The 25040-nt window shown below is 35.5% G+C and overlaps 1 long non-coding RNA gene across 2 annotated transcripts; it reads left to right on the top strand.

The window, feature by feature from the left end:
- The first annotated feature begins 1561 nt into the window (after positions 1 to 1561).
- Positions 1562 to 24149, top strand: LOC120583264 (uncharacterized). 2 transcript variants are annotated; one of them, XR_005647749.1, is made up of 4 exons: positions 1562 to 1798; positions 8066 to 8182; positions 14911 to 15003; positions 23142 to 24149. It is a non-coding gene; the product is annotated as an uncharacterized LOC120583264 (long non-coding RNA). The 2 variants fall into 2 exon arrangements; XR_005647748.1 differs by lacking the exon at positions 14911 to 15003.
- The last annotated feature ends 891 nt before the right edge of the window (positions 24150 to 25040 follow it).

Here is a 25040-nt window from a genome sequence, read left to right as displayed (position 1 = left end):
TTCTTCAGTGAGAAGTAGAAATGCTAGACAGACATTGGGGATCAGTTATATGTTGGGTGAGTCCAAAGTACAGAATCTTGTGCTCTGAACATTATTATAAATTCAAAAGTAATTTTATTAATTGAGAAGTTGATAACTTGTAATCTCTTCGAGCATTGTATATAAATATACAATAAACAATATTCTTTATGTGTTTCTATATATATAGTCACAAATCTATGTATGGAAATATGTAGAATATTTTCTGTTTCTCTGAAGATTCTCGTTTATGGTCAGCCAGGCCAAAAACTAAAATTAAGCCGTAATCTTACTTTACCAAAAATTGTAGGTTCTTGAAGTTTTATTACTAAAGGATAATTGTTACCTCAGATGTGGATAGAGAAAAAAATTTTTCACGATTCTTGCTTAGAAGCATAGGATACTTTCAACTCTTTCTCTACAGAAAGGACTCAAGATTACGACTCTGCAGAATTTCCCGTGGGATCTAACAAGAAGACTTGGATTTTTGCTTAACAGCGGACTAATATAATTCTATTTTCTAGTATCCTGTAGTGCAGGACTAAGAGGAAATAGAGCCCATAACACAGTGCCATTAAGGATGCATGGTAAAAGGAACATTTGTATATAACAATAAAAATGTTGAATCGCTATATTGTACACCTGAAATGAACATAACTAATGTAATACTGTATCTCAACTATATTTAAAATCAATAAATAAAATAAATAAATAAAAGTTTTCTTGGTAAAAAAATAAATATAACCATATATAAGTTAATGATTACAATAAATGTTACACCAGTAATAATAATAATAATAATAAAACTAACATTTACTAAATGTGTAGTATGTACCAAGTAGCATTGTAAACACTTCCATGCATACATTTTTCCCCCACAGTGACCTTCTGAGGTTGATACTAGTATTAGCTTCATTTTACAGATGGGAAACTGAGACACAAAATTTTAGGTAACTTGTTCAAGTTCCTACAACTAGTATGGGATAGAATGGGTTAAAAATTGAAGCAGTTGGTGATTGCCATTATACTACGTAATAGTGAGCACTAGATGATAAGAGAGCTTTGATCTTTTTGCTTTGCATCTTGGTATTGCCCACTTTTCTCTTAATTGCTCCTCAAACTGTCATTCAATTCTATCTGCTTTGACTATGTTAGCTCTAGTTATGGGCCAAGCAAAATGATAATCGGCAACACCTGTAAAGTGCATCACAAAAACCAACAGAAATTATTGTCCGTCATTTTTTAATATTCTTTATATTTTAACTACCCCATTTCCATCCCTTAAAAATTAGTGAAAATATTCCCAGGCTATTAAAAAAAGTTTAATTGAGGTAAAAGGATTGCCCCAGGGGAGGAATAGGGAAGTACCCATACTCCAGTTGCTGTGAGTGTTGGTTACTAACAGCTGACCTCATGTTCTGAGAAGTGAAACTGCCTTGTTTGGAATGTTCTCCCACTGGGGCAGCCAGCAGCCAATGATTAACTGATAGAAGGAGTATAAAAGGTCACCCTTCCAGGCTTCCCCCCCTTGTTGCAAGGGTGGATTAAATTCTGGCACTTCAGAGCTTCCTGTGGAACGAGGCTCCCACGGTTTTCAGCTGAACACACATCCTTGCTTAGCTCCTTCTCTTGCCTGCTTCTACTTCCTTCCTTCCACTTTTCCTAAGAGCACTCCCTTAATAAATTATTTTCATAAGAATCTTTTTTTTAAGTTCTGCTTTTATGGAACTCAAGCCAAGATGGATGGTACTGGAAGGGGACGTAGGAAGCAGAGTCTAAGGTAGGATTCTGGAGGAAGATGGCAATGAGGCCCCTGTCACTGGTGGTAGGTACAGTATTGTTAGTCCCTGACATTCTATAGCAGTGTGATTGTTAAGATTACAAGTCAGCAAACTATGGCTTGTGGGACAAATTCAGCTCACTGTTTTTTGTAAATAAAGTTTTATTTGAACACATTCATTTATGTATTGTCAGAGCTGAGTATTTGAGACAGATACCGAATGGCTTGCAAAGCCTAAAATATTTACTATCTTATCCTTTACAAAAAATGTTTGCCAACAGCAGGCTATGTTTACCCATGATGGTAAACTGGGTTGAGATGTGGATAGAAAGTGATACCTTAGCTAGTGCAATGTCTCTAGTTTTGGGAGTTGAAGGAAATTGGAACTATAAGGACTGTGGATTTGGGTGATTAAAATTAAGTATCTTTGATGTATTGAAGAGAGCAAACGACATACATTATTCATACTGAAGTTATCGAATTATCACAAACTTAGCAGCTAAAAAACCATATACTTACTATCTCCCTGTTTCTATGGGTCAGGAGTCTGGGATGGCAAAACCAGGTCCTCTGATATACAGTCTTTTAGAGGGCTACAATTTGGGTGTCACCCAGGACTGGACTCTCATCGTAAGACTTGACTGAGAAAGTGTCCACTTTCAAGCTCATGTGATCGTTGACAGGATTCAGTTCCTTGTGAGCGGTTGCCTAATGGTCACCCTCAGTTCCTTGCCACATGGTCCTCTCTCCGAAATGGCAGATTAATACCTCAAAACTGACAAGAGATAGGATGTGGTTCCATAGTGTAGCAATTAGCACGTCTGCTTTACGCACAGAAGGTCCTGGGTTCACGTCCCAGTGGAGCCACAGTCCATGGTCTATGGCCATGCCACTCTGAATAAGGCTGATATCTGATCTAAGAAGCTAAGCAGGGTCAGGCCTGCTTAGTACTTGGATGGGAGACCACCTAGGAAGATCAGGTGCTGTAGGCATAAATAAGAATTAAAAAAAAAACTGACAAGAGATGGATTATGCTAACAAAAAGGAAGTGACAATCTTATGTAGCCTAATCGTGAAAATTACATCTCATCTCCTTTGTTATATTCTGTTGCTTAAAAGCAAGTCACAAGGCTAGCACATACTCAAGGCAACGGATTATCCAATGGTGTGAGTGCCGGGAGGGCAGGTTTCATTGAGAGCCATCTTGGTGTCTGCTTGCCACAGAGGCTCAGATCTATTATTTAGAATTTAAAGCAAACTGTAAGAGTGAGAAAGACTTATTAGAAGCATTTAAAGAGACACTCACCTCTTTTAGCTAGACAGAAGACAGATTTAAAGAAATAGTTACTGTCATAACTGCAAAAATGGCGGAACTTTAAAGAAAGCTATATTCTCAGCCTACACAAGTCCAAATTCAGGGCCATGGAAGAAAAAAGAGTGAATGCTGAGGTTTTGGATGGATGTCTGGGTAGCTGAGAACCTTAAATCTGCATATTCCCCTGAACACTTCTGACTTGCAGCAATGGCTAGGAGGCTCTTTTCTCTTGTTGGAGAAGAGAGCCGTTTTCTTGAAGACTGTACAGATGTCTTAGATGTGGCAGGTTTCTTACAAGACAATCTTCAGGACCTGTCTTTACTTTTCCTCATGGGAGTCAGATTGATCATCTGGGACATATCTCAGCACATCCCGACTAGGAAAGTGATGGCCTACAAAAGGGAGGAGTTAAGTTATACACCAAGAGCGTTCCAGGAGTTGGCTGACATGTAGGCCCAGAGAGTAACCTGAGAGTGAATCCGAAGATGGGCAGAATATCAAGCTGTACGGACAGTTTGCTGTTGTGGGTTACTCTGTTCTGACACAGAATTTACCTCCTTACCAAGACCCAGGATGATAGGTCTAATATAAGACTAAGACAGCTCTTACTTGCTTGAAAGTGTGATGGCCCACATGAAATGAAGTAGAGATCTCACCTCTTTAGTAATAGATGGTGGAGGAAGGAAGAAACAGATTTTTATTTTATTTTTATTTTTTAAAAAAGGGCATGCAAAAATAGGCTCATTATGTAACGCTAAAAATTCACATTTGACTAGGTTCCCCAGGAGGAGGGCTTAGAGATATTCTGTTTATTAACAGAATCTGCTGATGAGGGTGATTCAACAGTGGAGCAGTTTAGTCCTTCTCAGGCCAGGGATATCAGGCAATGCTGGGGTTCACGGAGACAATGGAGATGGTAGGGTTACAGATTAACAGATTAACGGGGCAGCACGTTAATTGTCAGAAGCAAAGTTGGTGCAATTACCACAAAGGGAATTAAGGTTGGAATTGTCTATTCTGCAGGTGGGGCGGAGGCTGTCACAAAGTATCTATGAAAATAGCCACCTTGTGTAAGGGCAAGACAAATGGGCAGCTAACAAAGATATTATTTGTACTTGTAATCAAATAAGACTTAAAAAATAGATGAGTGAAGGGCCGAGGTCAGGTAACACAATGGAAGTTCTTAATCTCTTGCTGTGTCTTCAGACGTGATCCAGTTCTCAGATCCAGAACGCATTGATTGAAGGAGATGCTGGAAAGAAACTGCAACATTACAGCAAATGTGTGACGCCCCAGTCCTCCTCAAAAGGATAAGAACTATTTACTCAGAAAATATACACTGGGGAAAGGGGTTACTCAGATCTTTCTGGGAGTGTTAGATATAAGATAGCATCATCATGGGCCTACTGTTAGAGTGGGATATTTAAATGTCAGGAAGTGAATGCAGTCCTGACCCAGATTTATTTCATGGTGTGTCTACTCCCTCTACATACTCACCCAGTTGTCATTTACCTAGTCCTTGAATGTATAATTGGAATGGACCTATTAGGAATTGGTAGAATTCTATCATTGCTTTCTTGATTAGCTATTGTATTAGCAAAGGCAAATGGAAGTCCTTGAAACTATCTCTTCTGCCAAGTTAGTAAATCAAAATCAGTGATCACATCCCCAGAGAAATTACACAACTTAGTACCATTTTCAGAGATTTAAAGGATGCATACTCCCATGTAATTCATCAATCTAGGTGATATACAAACTAGATGGATCATGGTGAATGATACTGGACTACTGCCAATTTATTCAAGGTATAGTTGCAACGGTGGCTACTATGCCATATGTGATATATGCACCAGGGCAAGTTAACTGGATACAAGGGTATGAGGTTATTATTCTGGCAAATGCGTTATTTTCAATACCCACCAGGAAGGAGGATCAAGAAATAGCTTACATTGATATGGATGAACAACAGTGGTCAGGTCTTGTCTCAGTGCTCTGTTAATTCTCCAGCTCATTCAAAATATAGTCTGAAGAAATTGGAACTGTCTGGAGATTCTGCAGATCATTGTATTTGTGCACTATATGTGTAACATCATGTTGATTGGACAAAGGAACTCACTTTAAGACAAAAGACGCATGGCAGCGGGCATATAACCATGGTGTTCACTGGTCCTACTGCATAACTGGTCCTCTGGCATAACTAAGGCACCAGCTTGGAGATGATACCGTGTAAGGTTGGATACCATCTTTCAGGGTACAGTATACACTTTAAACCAATGGATGTTATATGGTGCTCTGTTCCCAACAGGTAGAATACACGAGTCCAGGAACCAAAGGGTGGACATAACATGGACTCCACTCATCATCACTTCCAGTGACTCATTCCTACAACTTTAGGTTTTGTGAGTCTTTAGGTCCTATGTCCCAATGGGAGGAAACTTCGACTAGGGGATATTGCAATAGTCTCAGTAAGCTATGACTATTACCAGATTATTTGGGGTTCCTCGTGCCAGTAGACTAGCTGTACCCCAAAAGTTATGACATTAGCAGGAAAATTGACCTGAGTATTGTACAGAGACAGCAATACTGCCCCATATCAAGGCATGGAGCAATGTGTTTGTCACTCAGGTAATTCATTGGGGCATATTCTCATGCCTTGTTTAATTGTAATGAACAAGTAGAGCAACCATGATCTGATTAGGGCATGGTAATCAGGTGCTCAGATGCCTTAGAGATGATCATGTAGTTTATCTCTCTAAGCAATATACCTAGACCTGCAGAAGTACTAGCCCCTGAGGGGAAGCATCTAAAAGGGGGATAAAGAAGAAAGACAAGGCCCATGTTATGGCCTTGAGGCAAACTGCAGCAGGAGAAGCTGTAGTTTGTTTTGCTAGCTTTTCTTTTATATATTAGCCCAGAAAATGTGACTAACCAGAATCCTGGAGAAGTCGTGCCTCGATGGAATAAACTTAATGTAAGAAGCAAATGGGTCTGAGCAGCCCAAGGATGGGCAATGTTGGTTATTGTTGGCACCTCTCCCTTCCCCAGCTGCTGTGAGTGTTTGGCTGCTAACAGCTCATGGCTGCACCCTTGCCAAAGATTTATCCTTAGCTGAACAGTGCCAACTCATCTGGGAATTACCCTCCCTGGGTATAAGAGGGGCTATCCCTGTGGTGTAATTCATGTTCCAGAGCTCTCCAAGGCACCAGGCTACCTAAAGCCAATTTTCAACTGAGACCACATACTCCTTGGCTATCTTCTTTGGCCTATTGTGCTTTTCTTCCTCCCTTTCTCTGGAGAGTACTCTGAATTATTAATAAGCCATTTTCAGAAAAATTCAGTCTTGGGCCCTGCTTTAGTAATTCTGACTTAAGACACCATCTCCTACTATTAACTGTATTGGAAAAATCTTTTTTCCATCTATATCACTCTGATCTAAATCTAATAGTATGAAAACTTGTATAGATTGAGGTTGCTAATTAAAATTTTTTTTCCCCCTCTAAAATCTCTCCTTAATTTATTACTATAGCCAAGGCTCTCATTTTCAATTCTCAGCTTCACTATAACTGATGACCATTTTTCTATTCTTGTTACTTTCTAAGCATTCTGCCCTACTGATGCCAACTACCTTTTAAAGCACAATTCTGATCATGTTACTTAAACATTTTGGTGACTTTCCACTATATCCTGGGTGAAGTCTCAACTCTTTAACAATATATAAGGCTTTTTTTATTGGACTGCAATTATAGTAGACTCTTACTCTACCATACAGCCTGTACACCATGTACTGCAGTCAGATTCAACAACTTATTCCCTGAATGGTTTCTCTGGTTTGGATTCATGCTATTCTTTCTGCCTGGGATGACCCCTCCTCCCTCTTCTGCTTGTGAATGCCTGCTTATCTTTTAAGACACAGTTTAGTTATTAACTTTTCTGTGAAACTATCATTAACCAACCCAGCACTTCCTTCCAAACTCCAGGAAGAATTAATAACATCCTTCTCTATGCTCTTATAGTACTAAGAATACACCTATGTTATGATGCTTATTATATATATTTTTTGTAATTGTTTATTAAGACATCTTTCTCCCCCATATGACTTTGGTTGTTTCAAGAACCATGTGATTTATCTTTGCACCTGTAATAATTATCATAGTATTCTCAAATACACATATACACACAAACATACATATAAATTGAATGAAAAACTTGGCTTATTCTCAGATAGCTTCTCTGCCTGACAAGTTGTTAGTTCTATTCTAATTCAGTCATTTTTCTCTTATTTGAAATTTGGAAACTGAAGAGAGCCTTTGTGCAACTGTTTGTTCATTTATGTTAAATGGCTGGCCATACCTTCAGTCCTTCATTGTACAAGTTTGCATAACTTTAAATCCTACCCATTCACACACGCTCATGCTCTCTGTGATTTGTAACAAGCAGGGGCCAACAAACTTCCAAGTGGCAGTAGTGAGCCTGAAATTTAGCAAGGTGACATAAATGAAAGCCTGTATTGTATCCCTTTTTGAAGGTGGTGAGCAAGCAAGGGAAAACAGAGAAAACACTTTATGAGGAGTAAACCCTACTTACTTTATGACTTTTTTGCATTGTAGTCATTTTGGAGGACAGTTTAATTGGCCAGTGTTTTTGCCATCTAGACTTTCGGATAAGCAAAAAATGATGCTTTTTAAGTTTTCAACTTTTTCTTTAAGTTATTTCTTTATATTTTTGAGGAGTCAGATCATTGATTTAGCCTTAGGAAGTTCAAATAAAAATACTTAAGAAAAATCTCCAGTACATTATTAAAAATTATACTAGTAATCTTGGAATAAAAAAAAAAAAACAGAAAGCAAAAACAATAATAAAAGCTCTGCTGTACAGGAACTCAATGGTTAATGTGGCATAAAACCTGGTTATGAGAATCTGACCTGCTAATCATATTCATTGTTTTTCTCCAGACTCATTCTCAGCCTTGGCTCCTCCAGCTTCCTCTGACTTCAAAGGACACTCTGCATGAAGAGAGAGGGTACACAATAGAGGAATTGGTCCGATTATCCCTCTCTGTTTGGAAATGGGTAAAGATTATAAATATGTGTTCTTCTTTCTGTGCTTTGGACTATATAATGTCAATTACCTCAAGCAAAACCCCCTACCCAGGCTAATGCACAGATTTAAATTATACCAAAATTGTAAAAATTTAGAAGCAAGATATTAACAATAATCCATAATGGTGTAGCATAATGTAATACATGTTTATTTTCATTGGTTTTAGCTGGTACAATAAAAAAGTAAATTAGTTTAGGGATTTAAATTTTATATTTATTATATCCTGACCTGGTTTTCTCTTCCTTCGCCACTTTATATTATGAATGAGGTAATTAAAGAGTCTACTTCTTCCCTTTTCTACTATAGCACGTGTTTGCCTCTTTAAACGTGTTTGTGTCTTTGTGGATGTGTGTGCGTGTACATTGGTTATTTTAACCAATGTTTGAAAATGAAGTTGTAATGCTAAAGGCCAAAGGAATGAATTAGCCTGACCTGGTAGTTAAAAGACCATATATAAGTATTAACCAGGAACCACTGTTGGACTTTCCATTCTCAACCCAAAATGAAAAGGCAAGCATAATAATCCCAGATCAAGACTTACACCAAGTTAAACAAAATAATGAAGGATCAGGGATTCTGGGAGGGCCAAAGTTTGAACAGGAGACCTTTAGCTCTTCTGCTTGCAATGCATAAAAATACTTCCTGTTTGTTTCATAAGTGCTTACGATTCTGTGAAAACGAAAACATTTATAACTTCCATGTGAGTGACTGAATGCTCTGGTCCCACTCTTCCAGTTTAGGATTATTTCCCACAGAAATGAATCAATACAATTTAAACTACCAAATAAAAATAACAACACAATCCCCAAGGAAGTCTTTATTAAAGACTTAAAGCTGTGTCCTATTAAGCTTCTGGAATATTTGGGATTGTCCAAACTACTATATATATATATATATATATATATATATATATATATATATATATATACTATGAATAAATTCTGTCAAGGTTGGCTTGCTGTTTAAATTTCTTGAATAAAGAATTCATTTCCCTCCTGAGAGTCTAGATGGACCATAAGTTTCCATATTCGCCAATCAAGTCTTATAACGATAACAATAACTGGAGATTTGATCTCAAAGAGATTTAGTTTGAGCTATTTCTGCTCACAAATGTAGAAGATTGCACTTAAGTAACATGAGGTATTTTTTTTCATTACTAAAAAGTTTAGAAATGTATAAAATATAAATGAGTTTTTTATGAACTGAATGATTTAGTAAGCCCCAGCTTTAGTGGTTTGTCATTTTTTTAGCCAGCTTTTAGGCTTGACTTATCAGTGCCCCAAGAAAACAGAGTAAGAAACTTGAACGCAAACCTTTCAACCAGGTAACTCTATGGTTTATAAGTGGCAATGAATGACGTTTCCTCATGAAAACCTTGGAAATTATCAATGTCGCACATTTTATTAATCCATGTTTAACCTGAAGCCTAGAAACTAACTCCCCGTCTTCCTGTCCTCAAAATTTCTATTACCAACTGTACTATGTTGAAGTTTATATGACAGGCCATTTCAACACTTTTGTTTAGTTAAATGGAAGTGCATCACTTTTAAAGAAAAGCCCTATTGCCAAAAAATATAAACAGCCCTAACTTTGATTAATATAAATATTTAAAAACCAGAACATACTGTTACATTTTACAATAACAATTCTGATGTAGCTGATGGGAAAGAAAAAGTGCTTTCATACATTAGATGAATCCAACAAAATACAGCTGCAGAACAAAATTTTAAGTAAATATGAATTGTTTGTCTTTTTACGGGGCTCTGGTATTTACTTAAATGGAGTTATTTTAGAACACTTATGTTTCATTAATAACAACTAAAGTGTTTTTTTTTTATTACAGTTTTAGTTCTGACGTATTTGATTTAAATTTCAAAGTCCTCTAATTAAAAAATACCATTAAAATTATTCCTCCTGCCCAGTTTAGGATTTTGCTAATAAGCCACTGGACAAGAGATGTATAAAATGAATAGATGAAGAAAAACTTTGACAGCAAAAGCGAGGTCTGGAGGATGAAGTTAGTTTATTAGGCCCCATTTGTCACGAATGGCCCTGCTGCACATATAAAAGCAAATCCCTCTACCTTAGAAGATTAATTCTGAAGGAGGCACTCTTGGGTCAAAGTATACATAAGCGTGTGCCTAATCTCAGAGAAATCAGGCTATTTTCTCACAGCAATTAAGCAGAGGTCTGGGGTTTCACCCACAGTGTATTTAAACACAGGATACAATTAAACCCCGAAGTATTAATATCTTTGCTCTGCAAAATTGCCCAGGAAATAGATTTTGCCTTCTTCCAAATGAAAAGCAAGGCAAATTAAGAGAATAACTTGATTCTTAGCTAACTTGCTTGAAATAAGTGTTGTATTTTCTCCTAATTGGGAATGTCTTATGTACATAAAGATAGTTCTTACTTTACAATGGGGTAAGAGTTATAAGCTTTTTAGTTCCTTTAATCTAAATAAAAAACGAATCTTAGAGGTTTGCATAAAAATGTACTGTAATTAAATTTCTTATTCAGCATATGTTAAAAATCAACTCCTCATAAAAATCTGAGAACTCGCTGTTTACCACCAACAAAATGTCACAACTGGGAAGTTTTGCACCTATATAAAGAGTAAAAAGTAAATGTAAATCTTAAGCAATCAAGTATGCAGAGGGATTGCTTTCTGCAGAGGTTTTTCTTGAAGTCATTTTATTAATATACTCATCTCAAGTCAAGAGCTAATTTTATAGAGAAAATTATTGCCAGTTTAAAGCACTGCTTCAAAAATTCTAAATATTAAAAACAAAAACACACAAAATGACCTTTATTTATTGGGCATTAGTTTCCTAGTGGCAAAATTTTAATAGTATATCAAAGTTATATTAAATAAACCACCACCTTTGTACAGATTTTGAAAAAAAACCCTGATATTAAAAACATTTTTCTTCATATTACAATTACTGTTACTTCTCTTTTGTCTACACATCAGATTAATATTCCATTTTATTGCCAAACCAAATTATCTTTGAATTTTTTGGGGGTAGAGTAATAGAGAGAAGTTGGTCTTGGAATTGTAAAAGAGAAATAGATTTTTATTTATATTGTTGAATCAATATTTATTTAATTTATATAAGAGTTTCTAACAAAATAGTTGGTGTACGATCCAGTGAGAAATTATAGTCCATGACACATAGGCATGTTCTTAGAAATTCAGAAAACTGAAAGAATAAATCAAAATAGAATTAATTAGATGTAGGATGGTATGTATATATGTGTGTGCACTAACATACTTTCCTACTTAATACTCTATTGTTGACCTTAAGTACTTAAGTTCAAGTGCACAAGGCAATGTCTCCTTGAAACCATACTATAAATAATTTAGGCACTTTTTGATGTGTGCTGGAGTATGTGAGAAGGCATGCAATCTGAATTTTACAAAGGATTGTTTTACTAGGACTAATGACTCTAATAGTACTTCTTGCTGACATCACTGGTAAATTGGTCTACTCTAACCTTTAAAAGTGCAGCATATCCCAAAATGAGTTACTTATTAAACAAAAGTTCTTTTTTTGAGTGCAACTGACCTTTAAATGATTATTTCTCAGCACTTGCAACAAAGAGAATCTCACCTATCACCTTTACACTTTTGATGCTATAGGGAGTAGATCCATAACCTTTTCACAACACTTAACGTGCAGTACAACATGGAATTACAAACGCTAATGAGCACTTTTTTCTTTTAAGGAGGGAAATCCTATTACTTTATTAAATTGTTGCTTTGCAGTACACAGAAGCTATGGAAAATTATAACAATAAATCATTTATTTTGATCAACTTGCGACTATTTTAGAAAATATAACCCCAAAGCATCAAGGAGTTATTTACTGCTAATGACAGTTTCTACTGAAATTTTCTTCCCTCGACCTAAGGATGTGTGTGTGTGTGTGTGGTGTGTGTGTGTCTGGGGTGGTGGTGGTGGGGGATGTGATTTAAAGAGTTATATTTGATTAGAAAAATATTGTCTTTAGGTTAGGATACTTTTACAATATTTGTAAGCAATTTAAGTTACACCTATATGGAACCAGCACGGTACACCTTTTCATTAACTGGGAGGAAAAGCTTTTGAAACTCCAGAAGTATTGGTGGAATACATATCCTGTAATGTTAGTGATTTTAAGATTTAAACATCTTTCCTTGTAAAGATGTAATAGATATAATCAAGGCATGATTTTCCTTAATTAAGTGGAGATGGTAATTATAAACTTTATTCTCAGGAATTAAATCCAGCACATATTAGGAAGAACTAATGTTTTCTGGGATCACTTTACTAATATAAGGAGATCCACATTATTTCAAGTCCCAGTAGTTTTTTCTTGAGCAGATAACCTAGTTTACACTTTAGTAGAGCTGCTGAATCTAATAACGATTTTATTAGCCTAAATATTTTCCTTTTTTAAAAAAGTATTTTAATTTTGAAAAATTTCAAGAAAAAGTTTCTTGATCTGAAGGATTTAAATATTGTTAACAAGCTAGTATGTCCATTATTTTACATACATTTTACTGTAACATTAAAGTATAAGTAAGTGTTTATGTTCCAGAGTAAGTTTTTTTCTTGCATAGCTGATCTTATTTATAAAATACTGTTTTAGAAAGATGTCGGATTCTAAAAAATTTTTAAATATCAACTGTCCACAGTAAAAAGCCATTTTCCACCTGTGTGTTCTTTCTCCCTTCTTTTCCCACATCTCTTAGAAAGTGAATATATTGGAATGAATTACTGAGATATTTGAGATTTTTTCCCTAAACAATGAAAAATAACTGTTTAGAAATAATGTTCACTTAACAATTCTGTTTTTGGCTCTGACTTGGTAATGTTTTGTAAAGCATGAGGGGCAGCCACATGCCTTCATTAGAGAAATAAAACTTAATGTCCTTTGGAAACACTGGGCTCTAAAAGAAAAAAAAAATAGCAGAGATATGACTCATTTGACTCCTTTTAGTTTAATTCACAAAAAGGCAAATCGGTTATTTTATTGGCATGTAATCACAAAAAATAATACACAGACTTAAGACTAAACAGACTCAATGTCAAGACTTCCTGGGTCGTATTCATTAATTATCATGGCTGCCGACAAACAACAGATGAAAATCAACAATGCTGGATAAAATAATCATCAAGGGCTTCTATGTCTGTAAACTATTTAAATTCTTGAAACTGAATATTTATGATGAGTGGTGCTCCTTTAATGTATACCATATTTTCACCAGTTCTTAGCCATGACTGCGTTCAGAACCCCCAGGTGCTCCTGTCTTTTTTCTACACCCACCTTTCCCTTGGCTTCATCTTGGCCCTCTCTGCTAACATCACGCCTGATAGAAAACTGAACACCCAGTGTCTCTTCGAACCTCTCAAGTGCCTGCTCATTTTGCAATACCCTGCTCCATCCTTAATAGTAGTTCAGTTTCACTGCCCTTTCAAAGGCAGCCCCCGTGAAACAGTTGTGAAGTTTATTTTGCGCTTATCAGTACAATGTAAACCAGTGTGGGCTTACCTCCTTGGGGTTAAGGAACCCACATTGTCTGTGAGCACAGACAGCACTTTTTGGCTACAGATGTGACTGGTTAACTGAACAAGCAAGGAGGATAAATCCACACAACAATACTTCATTCACCAAGGAAATCTGCAGTGGATTACAGCTTCTCTATGGTTAAGTCTGGTCTTAATTTAGTGCTTTTATTCAGTTTTCAACCACAAACGAGCCCCTTATGAGGCATTCACTATGCAGAATTGACAACTCTTTTTATCTACTTGAAAAATATTTTTGGATAATAATTTATGGTTACAAAATATTTTAAGCAGTTTGAATAGTTATATTATATTCTTTCAATGCTTAATGATGCAAGATCCCCTGTAAAAATGGAATGCAAGGCAATCTGGTAATTTTACATACAGTGTTCATAACAACAGAGCCATTTGGTCATATAGAAACACAAATTTAAAAAAAAACTGCATATTTCATAGGAAGTCTTATAAAGACTTTTAAAAGCTCTTAAACTGTATCTCGGGAGAAAATCGGAATCCAGAACAGTGTCTAAAGGCCCTATGTATATGGGTGAAAAAATAATTTTGGCAAGCACTGTATTTTATTTATGGATTATTATGTTTAAAATAGCATATTTTGAACACCCTTCAGAGGAAAAAAAGCTGCAGGTCTCTCTGAGGACACGAGGGAGAGTTCATATGCTACTTATATTTTATACATGAAACCAAAATGTGTGGGTAGGTTTGTACTTTTTCACCATCAAATGTATTCTCTTAATTTATATTCTGAATTAATACCATCTTTAAAAAAAAATCGATCAGAAGGTGCTCATTATTATTGGGCAAATAGTTATTTTCAAGGACTGATTGCCAGTAACTACGACTACTCTGAAAACCTCAAACAGGCTGGAAAACATCATATACCTTTAAGAAGTGGGAAGTGCCAGTAAACAGAGTTTGTCATTTTAGATGCACATCTTCTAGTATTGCCAACCAGTGACCCTGTAACTGGAAATGGGACCCATGTAAATAAGATGGAATGTATTTCATCAGCAGAGACAATGAAAGTAGTGTGGTTGATGTTCTTTGATATGATAAGAATTCCTTTGCATTGCTTTAGATTAATTTAAACCGTGGTTACACAAAGCTTTATAACTTTCCTCTTGGCAGAACTTGAGCACTTTCAGACTCATTGATACAAGGGATTCTTCCCATTGCAGAATGAACTCCTTGCAGCTTAACAAAGGAAAACATTCAACTAAGGTACTTGCTGTGTTTTCCTCATTAGTGGCTACACTGTCTTGAGCAGGGGATGAGTGTTTGAGGAAGAGCATCCTTGGCATTAACAAGAAAGGACATTGCTTTTACAAGGAAGAACCCTTTGTGGTTTTCTAAAACATCTCTTCTCAAGTGCCATATGTAAATCATACTTAAAAAAACCCAAATTATGTGTGTGCTTCAGGGGAGAAAACTACATAAATGCGCAATAGAAAAATAATGAACTGTATCACTTTGGTTAGTTATGCAATTATTGCTTTTTTATGGACTCAAATGTTGTTTGGTTTTCATCATAAAAACAGGTGGGTTTGCTTTTTTAATTGTTGTTGGTTTGTAATTTTGTTCAAAAGAATTACGTTATCGTTCTTTTAGAAACTGTCTTGTTCTGTGTTTAATCTGGTAGCTGGGTTTCTTCACCTTCATAGACGTTCTAATGAAGGTGTAAAAGAAAAGTTTAGAAAGAGAATAAATTAGATGCAGAAGCAGTGGATTCAAATGCCACTTACTATAATTCCTAAATCATTTCTATTAGAATTAATTTCATTAATAATATCACAGCTACCTTCTGTTGTTTATCTCAAACATATTAACATATAGATAAAAGCAACTTCTGTAACAGAAGACAGAGGTTTGGAATTATAACAGCAATGAACTAGCTTAGATAATCAAAGCAAAAATAGTTTCTAATCACGATCTGTAGGTCAATAAACACGATTCTGAGGAAGATTTGGTGCATTCTCTCTGATCCGCGTGGTACACAGATCTATTATGTTCCTACACCATTTACATTACACCTTGTGTACCTGGATGCTAATCTTATTTCTCCTTCCTCTTCCTGCCAAGTATTATATTTGAAGTTAGAGTGGGAGGGTCATTTAACAACGAATGTCCCCCTTGTATAACCATTAAGAAGCTATCCAGGCTAAATAACTTGTTTTTTAAGTCATTGTACAATTTCAAGGTTTTAATGATCCTTAAAATATAATACCCTGTGTCCTTTATTTCCTGAAGTGGAAGCTAGTGCCAGCCTTTAGAATTCATGTAAAACAAGAGATTCAATACGGATTGAAGACAGAATGAAAACTTGCTAAGCAATTAATCCACCTTGAATACTTTCCTAATGATTTGCACCTTTTCTTACTGATCTTAAAAAAATCCAGATTTATTCAGAAGAAAATCAAATAAAACATACATCCAAATATTTTTATAGTGCATTTGTTAGTGTGAAACCCACACAGTGGGGCAGGAAAAATTGAATCTTTAAATGATTTAAACATAAAGGTGTTTCTGGTTGAACAGTAACAACTTGAATTTTCTTCCCTGTGCCTTGAAGCTATGGGAGAAGGGAAAGATTTGAAACAGGAAACTGGATAAATGAGCATAGAGAAGGGGCTAATTTCCTAACAGGATAATTCTGCAAATGACACCTGGTTGGGGAAAAGTTGTCATAAACTGACTGCTGATTTGTAGAGGCCCAGGCTTAAAAGTTAGGGCAGACCAGAGACATTATTGAGACTCAAAACTCAGCTGCAAAACAGAGCTGAGTCTGACTGATGTGTGTAATACAGGCAGTGTATTACCAAGGAGCTTGGAGAGAACATAGACAAGTCTTGCCAGTAAAGACATATTGTCTGATAGACACTGTATGGGCAGAGGAGACTCTTCTGGAGGACCATGTGTACATGCAGACTGAAGACTTGGGAGTCCAAGAGCAGAAGGGAATGCACCTCAGTGGTTAGTGAGGTCATGAGAACTAGAGCCTGGCACAAATTCATGGAAGGTGTCAATAGTCGAGGGTTATGGCTGAAAAGTTCATGAGTTTTCTAACTAATAGAAATGGCAAATACAAAGATATAGAATTTAATGAAAAGTCGAAGGGTTATCAGAGCATAATGAACAGGGACAGTAACAAAGTCAGAGAGTTTGCCTTGAGTAAATGCTGAAGGCATCTCAGGAGCTTCTGCAGGCTCGGACACTTCAAGAGATATTTCTTGTAGGAAAACGATAACCATGCCTGAAAGGACAAGCATCGGATCCAACAAGATGATGTGTATGTCTAAGATGGGGACTGAGACCGAGATCATACTACCCTATTTATAGTGAGGAAGTACTGGAGGTTTTGCATAAGTATGATAATTGCACATATCAATATACACACATATATGCATATACCTAAATTAATTGCCTAGTAAAATATATATAGCCTTCACCCAAATTGTTGAGTTAATCAAGAACAAGCACACTGGTTGCCAAAGTCCCAAGGCATAGAACATTTATTCAGGTGCCAAGTAGAAACACCTGAAATGTGGGTGTGCCTAACTAAGCATTCCATCATATTTCTGGCACTTAGCAAAGACTGGCCTCCATTGAATCTGCCACACACTGTAACCTGGTTGAGCACTACATGCCTATCATCTGAATGGGGTTAGTCTCTGATTGGACTATTGCCGAGTAACCCAATTTTAAAATAGCACAAATTTTAATTATATGTTTCATTTAACTGACACTTGTCCTTGGAGGCTGTCATCAAAACCTAAGAATCTATGATGTGGGAACTATTATTATCTATGATTTATAGAAAGGCAAAAATAAATGAGGAGAGAAATAAAGAAAGGCTGAGAGGTTTATGGCATGGTAGAATTGGAAGACTAGAGATTCCACTGGTGAAAAAGAGGATCACATCAATTACCTAGAAAAGGTATAGAAAATGAAAACCCAGACCATTGAATTTCTGGTGTTTGAGGTATGATTTTACTAAATAGCCACTTCATCCATAATTTCATGTTGTGGATATAGTAGACCATTCTTTTTCTGGGTAAACTGGGAAAAAATGCCTCCCAAGTAACATGCTCGAAGCTGAGAATGTGTCCTTTGTAAAAATAAGTTCTACCAATTTAAAAATCCTGTACTATGTGTCTTCTGCACAAGAGAAAAAGTGTGATGAGGGAAAGGGATGGGGTGCAGATGAAACAAGATAGATAATGCATTGATAATCATTGAATTTTGATCATGGGTATGTGGGATTTGTTAAATTATTCTGTTCACTTTAGTGTAATTTGGTAATTTTTCAAAATAAAAAGTTAAAAGAAATTCGATTTAGAGAAACATGTAGATACTTGTACAATTTTGTTTGGGCAAATTAATTTATTTTATACTGCAAAAGATGGCCATACACAGGACAGATCACCTTATATTAATTATATTATATTACTATGCTTATGTTAATGATCTCACTATATACCAAGTGCTCCTAAAAATGAAAACCAAAAAATCTTTATATATTTTTTCTAGTTTCTGCATTTATAAGCATTCTTTTTTATAACAGCCTTAAGTTCCAGACTGAATGCCAAATGTGCTTCCTGTTAAGATCAAATTTAGCTTTAAAATAATTAGCTCTTGGTCCTAATTCTAATGGAAATGTAAGACTTAACTATTCAGTGATAGTAGGTAGCACTATTAGATACTGCTGCTAACAGTGATCTATATGAAATAATTAACAGTCTGTTTCTTATAGATATATGCAGAATTTCTCCTAAACCAAAGGCAAAAACAATAATAAAAACTACTGCCTTTTAACCTTTCCATGAATTTAAATAAAAAACATGTACTGAACTGCACATTAATAAGGCCTGTTAAGCTTGGAAGAATATTTTATGTTCATCTGCAGTTCATCAGACAGGTTCATGACCTCAGTAGAATTGCTCTAGCTCCCGCAGTTTTTAAACTGGCGTGGGGGAGGATGTGAAATATTATTTTATGATTAAAAAATTTTACTAGAATTGACAGAAACAAGGAAACACATTCTGATATTGAGTATATGCTCTGAAATTAGCACATATAAAACTAAATATATTGAATGGATTGACTTTTATTCCTCCAGGAACCTTAAAAAGAAGCAACTAAAGAGAGCTAAATATAACACTAGGGTTTTATTCTTAATGTAGGACATTTAAGGTTCAGCCTCTACTTTGTGTCTGGAGGTACACACAGAGGGAAACCACAGCCTTATTTCACAATTTTCTAGGTTATAAGGTAAAGCCAAAAATATATAATGTTTCTTACTTAATTTTTTTTTTCTCACTAAACGGTATCTATTTTGGAAATGCCCTAGTGTTCTTATCCTGCCTTCCCCCATATTTCCTGATGAACAACATTGTGTGAAAGCCATTACTATTCAGGGTATCGCTGCTAGCAGAGGTCCCACTAAAACGGTGAAGTAAGTCCAGTTGCATCTCCATCACTCAGCCTGAGAAAATTTCATCTGCAGAGCTGATTCATGCTACTTCTTTGGATCTGCCACTGGCAGCACAATAAGGGATGAATGAAATAAGCACTCAGCAGCTGAATGCCCTTAAAGACCACTTGGGAACTTTATTTGGTGCCAAATAAAGTGACCTGCCAGTGTCAGCTGCGGGAAGCATATTGTATTGGGCTCTGCAGTCTGTCCCAGTTGCCTATTCATTTCTGAGGAAATTTTCAGGTATTGAATTTTAATCCATGATGCCCAATTATAATTTGAGACCCTTTTACATTGGAGACCGGGCTTCACCCCGTTTGGTAATTAAGTCAGAACTGCCTAATACATAATTTTAATTTCCGAAAAGCAGGTGCTTCCCTTGGTCAGTCACCAATCTCTGATTTTCCTTCCTTCTTTAGCTTTAACCATTTCCATTTTCATACCCCCCACCCTGCCCCTGGCTGCCTTCTATAAGTATTTACTGCATATTAGATGATTTTCCTGCTTAAGCCTGTAGGGATTTCCATAAGCTTTTTAAAAAAAGTGCTTATAAATTAAAAAAAAATCATTATGTAGGTATCCATTTGATCTTTACTTTATAATAACTTACTATATTGTTTTTCAAAGTAATTTGAATAAAGGCTTGTTTATGACATTATCTAACACTTGCGATTATGAAGCAAGACTCTCCAGAAATAATTGTCTGCATTAACTTTCTTTGTCTTCTATTTTTACCAATTCAGTTAGAGACCTCTAACAATTCAAAAACTATTGTGGTTGGTTGAGTTTTGTTAAGGCTCTGTGCCTTCTCCTAATAGAACTTTATTGTTTAAAATAAGTATTTGAGAGAGCACATAAGTCAGATACTATCTAAAAAGAAATTGCCCTCCATACACATGCACTAAGATGGTGCAGTCTTATCTTCCAAAACTACTTTGTGCAAGATTGAGCCAGTATCAATAGAGCCAGCAGAGAGGAGATTGTGAAACCAGATGTCAGTTCGTGCCGATGATGACAGTTTCTTTATCCATGCCATTGCTATGAATGAGCTGCCCATTTCACTCTTTTCTTTCCCACACGTAAATTATAAAAACTGTTGAAATATTGTTTCTATGATGGCCATCAATAGGGTTAAATTTAAACTTTGGTGGCCCCAGACAGATATAAGTCATTGGCAAGGGAGGTAAGGAAAAGGGACGGAAAGCAAAACCACAGAGTATGAAATGAGGGAAAAAGAGTTATGAAGGAATAAAGAGGAGAGAGGAGTTGGAGGAAGGGAAAGAAATAGGGATGATTAAGTTGGGAACACAATTAAGTGCTGCCATCAACTAGCTTAATCTGCTCCTCCTTTGGCAGTCTTCTGCAGGCTGAGACCAAAGATGCCTCTGCTACCTCCCTGGACTCCCTTGAATGTTGTCACATAATTAGCTAAGGATTAGCAATACCTGAAAGTCTTTAATGGAACCATGAGCCAATACTATTTTTAAAGAGTAAAGCAACTAAAGTCTGGGTTTGAAAGATGCAAAATTAGAGAGCTTTGCAAAAACACTGTTACTTAACAGAAAAATGTATTTAGTATTTCACTGAAGGAATTAGCTCTCCTAGAATATAAATATGGTTTGATTAAAACATATGTGAAATTGTTTGTGATTGTGCTTCTAAAACAATATTCTGAGAAATGTCCATGTCCTGCTAGATATTAACTAATCTTGCCCTCATATATATTTCAACATCATAAATCGTATTTGCCTTCTGCGTCAGAAGGCAAACTGACTCGGTCAGTCACCATGTTTATTACCATATTATAGGCACTGAGAAGTCTTTCAGTAAAAAACAAAATAAAACACAACAAAACCGTTTAGGTTGAACCCAGCATTTAAAAATAAATTTGGCTATGAAAATTTTTTTCTTTAAAAGGCTATTAATAATTTGCATTTTCTAGGACATGGTTATAAAGCAATGTATTCCAGTATTAGTATTTATGATTTTGTCATTGCTTTTGTTTTGAAAAGTATAATTAGCTGAAGTACATGGTAGGTATTATCTTTGGAACCAGAACACTAAAGTTTAATATATCTGTTTACTGTGCAGTTTGTTAAGTTTGATATAAATCTAATACCTTATGACATAGTTTATTTTTGTCATGCCTGTTTACTTTTTGTATTCCTATCAGCCTCTAAGTACATTAAGTGCCCAATCTATGTTTTGTTTTCCCTTGTATCCCTGAGAACTTGCACTATGCTTGGCACATTATAGGCACTCAATATATTTGTTTGAATGAACGAATGAACATTGTAGTAGACATCTGTTTAATCTATAGATATAATTACATTAGAATGTGGATTTCAAAAGAAAACAATTCTTAGCCTCAAAATAAAAAATAACAGAAATGAAGGTTGAGAATGACTAAATTGAACTGGTCTTTTGTAGCTTTATCAGAGGCCAATAAATTCCTCACCAATTACTCTGTGGTCTGATGATTCATTGCTCCTATTAGCTGGTCTATTTGAAGTTAATGTTCATTCTATTCTACAATTTTCCAATTTGTTTTTAAATCTTTATATCTTTAATTATTTTCCTATAGCTCTTTCTTACTTGCCTTTTACTTATTGTTGAATGACTTCTTAAAAGCTAAACTAACAGTGAATTTCATATGCTCTAACAAAATTATAAAAGGGACAAGAAAAGGTAGCAAAAGTCTAGGACTGAGGAGTGTGTGGTATAGAAGAGGTAAAAAAAGTAAGACGTTTAACTCATTCAACAAGTATTTATTGAATGCCTATTCTATGCTGGACTAGTGCATAAAATCTAGACTATTTAAGGTCAGCCAAAATGACAAAATATTCATTAGACAAATATCGACAGAATTAAGAATTATCAACATTTCATCTTCCCCAAATAAGTTTATACTCTAGAATGACGTAATATTTTTAGAGCAATGATTAATGTGTAAATTGTTTGTCTTATCTGTTATGCTGCTTTCACAGAGGTTCATCTTTTCTTATCTTTATAATGCTGCCAATTTTCCTAAAATTATGCAGTATTTTATGGGCCAGGACAAAACTACTTAATATTATTGTATTGGGCAAAATATAAAGTAATTTTAGTTACCTTAAGTCAAAGTAATAAGTATTCAAAAGTCTACCCAAAAATTGGTTTTGATCAAGAGTTGTCAAACTATACCTTTTCTATGGGCCGAATCTGACCTACCATGTGTTTTTATAAATAAAGCTTTATTGGAACACAGCTATGCTTATTCACTTACATATTTTCTATGATTGTTTTCCTGCACCTACAGCAAAGTTGAATATTTGCAACAGGGATTATGTGGCCTGCAAAGTTGAAAATATTTATTATCCGGTTCTTTATAGAAGTAGCATAGACAACCTTTAGTAATTTGGATTAGAGCAAAATGATAATTTGGGTAATCATGAAATGATAGGTCACTTAAAAATCATTCAAGATCTCTCTTTGGATATAATTGTGTTCCTATATTTGAATATAATGTGAATATTATTCTGGAAATTCTTATCTAATAAAAATAACATCCTCTTCATTCAAGATCTAAATCAATAGCAATTGGAATTCCATTTCAGTGCTGTTCTCTTGTTCAATATCTGTAAGTATAGAAATGAAAAATGAGAATGTCTAGGTTTTATAGTAATACCGGGAATGTAGAGCTTGTTTCAAGAAACAGGATACTTTAGTGGATATTGTAGACAGACTAGAAGATTGTTTATGTCCTAATATCCACTTTTTTGTGTAGTCTCATTCTACACAGAATAGGGCTGACTTGTGTCATCAGTAGGATATTGCAGAAATTATGGAGTGTGACTTCTGAATCTAGGTCCTAAAAGATGTTGTGATTTTTGTCTTATTTTGAAAGAACCAGCTACTATGTCGAGAGGATACTCAAGCAGCTCTTTGGAAAGGTCGACGTGGGAAAGAACTGAGCTATCTGCTAACAGTTGAAGAAGAACTGAGGCATCCAGCTAACAACTATGAGTGAAAAATCTTGGAAGCATATCTTCGAGCCCCAGTCAAGCATTTAGGAGATGACTGTAGCTCCTGCTGACATCTGATGACAACCTCCTAAGAGACATAGTTCTCCTAAGAGAACCACCCAGCTAAGTCCTGAATTTCTGGCCCTCATAGTCTATGAGATAATAAATGTTTACTGTTTTAAGCCACTAATTTTTATGGTAATTTGTTACGCAGCAATAGATAACTAATACAGTGTATGAGAGTGTGGGCTCTGGTGTCATACAACTTATGTTTGAACCCTGGATCTACCACTTACTAGATGTGACCTTGGGCCAATTATTTAACTATGTTATATAGTTTTCTCATCTGCAAAAGTGAAGATTTAATTGTCCATATCTCATAGAATTGTTGTGAGGAATTCAATGAGATAATAAATGAAGAAACTGCCTAATATGTAGTAATTGTTAAACATTAACAGTTATTGCTTTTAATTATTGCTAGAACTGACTCCAAGTACCCACCTAAGAATTTTTTGAACCTTTTTTTTGGCAATGAAGTGAAAACATAGCAGAATTTTAAAAAACATTATCGTACATCCAAGAATTTATACAACTTGGAACACCTAAAGTGTATGTGGTAGGTCAGTAAAATAAGTAGTTAAGAGGCTATTGTCAATACCTCTGAAAACAGGATACATATTACTACTCCATAATATTACGTATGAACAATAGAGGATGAAGAACAGGCTGCTACTGAAGAGCATAGGTAAAACTACATAGTCTAACTCCAGCCAAAAATTTTAAAAAACAAAATGACAAATGTAATTTTTGGTCTAATTTTCTAAAGCCTAAACCACACATATTGGTTTTGTGCGTGTGTGTGTAAAAATAAAAGATAAATTGCAAAATAATACGATTCTTTGCAGATTGTTTGAGTTATCTAACCCTTCTTTAATCCGAGGGATTATTGAACAAAACCAATGTTCCAGAAACACTTATGAAATCTGTTGTGGATTACAAATATCATCAGTTAAACCTGTTTCAAATTTATTGCTTTCATTCAGGTTAAATAATAAAGGGTCCATTTGTCCCTCTACATGTATATACACGAATTTAGCTTTCATCATTCTCTACAAGTTTAATCCAATGATTTATGATTTTTAATGTATATTCAGGAAATCTGTTGAAGAAACCCATCCAGACAGACAGAAGAGTTAGATGGGATTAATAGGATGTGTGGAGGATTTAAAGCTGGTTGATTCAGTTCAGAGTAAGTTAAAAGGAGAAAAAGAATTTAATGCTGTAACCTTCCTTGAGGTTCTAATCATTTTAATGACTTCAGCAAAAGAGAACAGGCTAAGATCAAGAAAGTCCAGAGAGAATGATTCCTGTTTCTAGAAATACATTACACGGAAGAAAAGCCACTGAAGTGTGTTTTAACAGTGGAAAATATCATTATATTTTTCTTAGAGAAAATCTGCCTTCTATTTAAATCATTATATTAATGATTAAATTTGAGGTTTCAGAAATTGATTTTTCTTGGTGAAGCCATTGTATTTCACTTAACACCACAACCAGCAGCAAAAACTTCCTTCCTTCCTCCCTTCCTTCCTTCCTTCCTCCCTTCCCTCCTTTCCCCTTCCTCCCTTTCTTCCTTTCTCCCTTCCCCTTCCTTCCTTCCCCGTTTCCTTCCTTCCCCCTTCCTTCCTTCCTTCCTCCTTCCCTCTGTCTGTTCTTTCTTTCTTTCAACTCTCTTTCTCTCTTTCTTTCTTTCTTTCTTTCTTTCTTTCTTTCTTTCTTTC

Source organism: Pteropus medius, unplaced genomic scaffold (genome assembly GCF_902729225.1).
Source record: "Pteropus medius unplaced genomic scaffold, Ma_sr-lr_union100, whole genome shotgun sequence".
NCBI lineage: Eukaryota > Metazoa > Chordata > Mammalia > Chiroptera > Pteropodidae > Pteropus > Pteropus medius.
The sequence above is the reverse complement of the archived record's forward strand: the minus strand, read 5'-3'. Positions and strand labels throughout refer to the sequence as shown.